Source organism: Medicago sativa, chromosome 7 (assembly GCF_051527215.1).
Source record: "Medicago sativa cultivar Bolivia chromosome 7, Bolivia_mono, whole genome shotgun sequence".
In the NCBI taxonomy this organism is placed as follows: Eukaryota; Viridiplantae; Streptophyta; class Magnoliopsida; order Fabales; family Fabaceae; genus Medicago; species Medicago sativa.
The window spans coordinates 61,542,140-61,546,128 of NC_140755.1; the positions used below are offsets into that span (position 1 = coordinate 61,542,140).

Here is a 3,989-nt window from a genome sequence, read left to right on the forward strand (position 1 = left end):
ATCAGACTATTATCAAAATTGCAGAAATCATTAAATCTGGTCTAAAAACAGCAATTTATCGGACATTCTTCAAACGGTAACAACGATGAACTTTACTTGAACTGAGTGGCTTTCCAACGTGCAATAATTTGCAGAATCATTGGTTTTATGTAAATAGCCATATCATCACCAAAATGGTTCATCTGCATCATCTCGATTAGTTAATATTATATACAGAAATTATCTTTTTGCTTATTTGATACTTGCAATGGGAATATTCATTCTGATGCATTATTAACATAGCATATTTCAATTGTAAAATAATTCTTCACATATGCTTCATATACGTACTATTTTGGTGCTCATTCACCGTCTTAATAGGTTGACTGCTTTATCAGATGTGGCCAAACAATAACAGCACCTTTGCAAAGGAAAATACGTTTTTTGATACTTCATTAATTAGGACAACAATTAGAAAAGGAAGGATTATAATTAAACAACTACTCGTTCGACGACAAAAGGGAAAATACACACTAGTGCAAATCGGGGATACAAGACCTGTTTTTTAGAGATTTAAGACCTATTTTTTACCGGGGTTATATCACCAGGTGTTGTAAGTTTGACAAACAACACCTGTTTTCTATCCGGTGTGAAAAGAACCTTTCCTACCCTTTTTTAGAAAAAAAAAATAGGTGTAATCTGTATATATATCACACCTCTTTAACAAATAAACGGGTGTGAAAACTATCATATAACACTTATTTTTAAGCAAAAAACTGGTGTGAAATGCGGATTTTTTTTATAAAAAAAAGTAAATTATGGCAGTTTCAACTACCATAATTGCACATTTTTTGGTAAAAAAAATATATATTTATGGTCCAAAATATAATCGTAACAACAAATTTATGGTAAAAACTGTTCAAGACAAGTTTACAATAAAATACAACAAATCTGATCAAACATAAATTAAAATTGACTCGATAACACCTTCCTTAACTTACGGCCTATAGCAGAACAACACCTACGGCAGTAAATTCACACTGCATAATTCCTCACATACAAACAGTGACACAATAGGAAAAAACTTCTTGCTTGTACCACAAAATTTCATATTTTTATACTAAAAGGAACAAATAAAAACATGAAACATTCCTAGAACTAGATGATCCTCTTGTTCCTCATTCCAAGCTACCTGCACATAATGCAATCTTTCTATGATTAGAAAAGAAATAAGAATAACATGTGTTAGACTACAACAATAGCATAACCAAAATATATCCTAATTCATGAAAACATTCATGTAGTAGAAGGATAATTGTTTTTAACCCACAAGCCTAAAAAAGTAAAATTTGTATACTCCCCTCTAACCAACATGTAGGCTTCATCTACTTAGACTTTTTGCTATTAACATTTATATAGTACAAGTATCAAAATTATTTGGGTCCAGCAAAAAGATAAAAAGAGGAAAACTACAAGAAGTCAAATAAAGCTGGTTATCTAGTACCTCAATCTTGACACCTAATTTCTTGTAATCTCTAGGATCCAATATCTTGCAGTATATCTTCACCAAAGTCCACATATGATTCCCAACCAAAGCCTAATAACAAATTTAAATTTAGTAACCATGAAGGAACACGAAAAAACACAAGAAAACATGACCCTTAACAATCAGATATTTTGTGAGAAATAAACTCACCATCCCTACTAGGTGGAATACAAAGGCAAATATGGTAGTAAAAGGAATTCACACAACATAGTTATTTATCAGAAAAATAAATAACTAAACTCTGCATTCACTCAAATCCTTCAGAAAAATAAAATGAATAAATTATAACATTAGCACAAGTGTATGTTCTGAAGTTGCTAGTAGATTATTCATACTCTATTTTTTTTTATCAATTCCAGTACAAGTTCAATATAGACGTAAATATTCAAAAATATAGACTAGAATTGATCTCAAAATAAATCACCAAATAGCAATACGTATACACTTTTTTTTTTTTAAAATTAATCAACAAGTAGAATACTTAACAAGACCAGATCACCAACATTTTGAATCAACAATTAACCCAAGCCTTATCTAATGAGTAAATAAGTGATCATGAAATGTGATCGGAGGTGTAGATACTACACGTGATAGTATATTAATTAACTACTTCCTCCCTCGTGTTGCAACATTTGTTTTCTTCCTCCCTCGTGCAAATAAGTGAGAATATTTTTTTTGGAGAGATAATTGAGTGACTACCCTCTCTGACATCAAAAGAGGAAAAAAAAAACACTAAAAGATAAACATTTAAACAAAAAGAATAAAAATAATATTTATCCTCCTCATCACAAAGTTTCAAACAATAACTATAACAATAATTTCAAGAGCATTCTATTTGTTAACTTAAATTCAAATATATGTGAATTAAAAAATTATAACATGAAAAAAAAAAATCAAAGATTTAACAGTTATGATCAAATGGGTCATCAATAAATTAATGAAATTCATCAAACATTCAGATTTTCATGATTCTTAACCAAATAACAAATACATCTAATACAAAGCAGTAATCAAAAGGGTAAGAGATAATACCTTAGAGAAAATATCAAAGACTCAGAGATGAAAAAGAAGAATGGCAATTCGAATTGAAATCAGACCCTTTTCAAACCATTAATATGAATCCCTTGGCGATGGGAGGTTTGTGAGTTCAGAACTGAAAGGCAGTTCGAGGGTTTATGAATAGGAAGGTTTGGGCGAGGTTTTCAGAACCGAATCGCTTGGGGACGGGAGTGTTCGATTGTGTATCTAGAGAGTGTAGAATTCGATTGAGGAATGGTGAGGTTCGATTGAGGGGGGTTTGAGAGACTGAAGGGAAGCAGTCATCGTCTCATGGATATTGAAGAAAAACAGAAACATATACGATGAAAAACATTATTTAGTTTCTTTTTTTTTTTTTACGTATATAATGAGAATAATTATTTTATTTTTTTTGTGATATATTTTGTTTCTTTTTTAGTTAGAGTGGGAGTGATATGTGGAAAAGATTGTTTTTTTGTGATATATTTTGTTTCTTTTTTAGTTAGAGTGGAAGTGATATGGGGAAAAGATTGTTTTGTTTGTTTTTAAAAAAAACATATGCAGATTTTGTCAAAAAAAAACATGGAGAAAAGATATCACACCTTTTTTTCTTAAAATCAGGTTTGCAATGATATTTAAGAGTATAAGTAGCTAAGTTTGTTAAATATAATCTAAAGATTGAAAAGTTAGAGGTCGAGGGTTCGAATCCTGGCAAAGAAATAAAAACAATAACATAACAGTTAATATAATGATATTTCACACCTTTTTTCTTAAAATCATATATAAAATAACATTTATAAATTTGCCACCTTGTTTTTATTTCATATTTGACCCCATTTATTCTTAAAATCAGGTTTCGAAACTTACTCACTAAAACAAAATTTAAAATATATTTACAAAATTGCCACTTTATTTATATTTCACACCTTTTTTTTTAATAAAATAGGTATAATATGAATAATTCTTATGTCAATTTTGCACTAGTGACATAATGAAAATGCTCAACAACAAAGTAGCACGATAACAGAATTTAGAAATATATGGTCATTGGCCACGCACATCTTCAACGTCTTATTCCACAATATACTGTGAATTGGCTCTTGATGCTATAAGGTGGTTGGAACGACAATGCGGCGACAACGTGATGGTGCAGACATCCTTGCATTGCCTAGAGAATTTGCAGTAAAGGATTGCAACGGCAACCAGTACGGTGCCCATCCTTTTCATGGCCAAACTTCAGCACCATACTTTTCCAAATTAGGATTCACCATCGAGTTGGTAAAATTGAGGGAGAATGAATAGAAGGTTGGTGAAGAAAAATGAAGATGTTGTTTAGAATGAGACATCATCGTCATTATGAGGGTTAGGGTTTTTCAATTGGAGTTTGATTCACAAACCAAAAATTAAAAAGATGAAATCTGATGGAAAAGCAAATTTGAGTGTAGAT

The 3,989-nt window shown here is 30.6% G+C and overlaps 1 long non-coding RNA gene across 1 annotated transcript; it reads right to left on the reverse strand.

The window, feature by feature from the left end:
- Positions 1–865: 865 nt before the first annotated feature.
- Positions 866–2,628, reverse strand: LOC146907405 (uncharacterized). The gene is made up of 2 exons (XR_015019983.1): positions 1,484–2,628; positions 866–1,171 (listed from the first exon to the last, which is right to left on the reverse strand). It is a non-coding gene; the product is annotated as an uncharacterized LOC146907405 (long non-coding RNA).
- Positions 2,629–3,989: the final 1,361 nt, after the last annotated feature.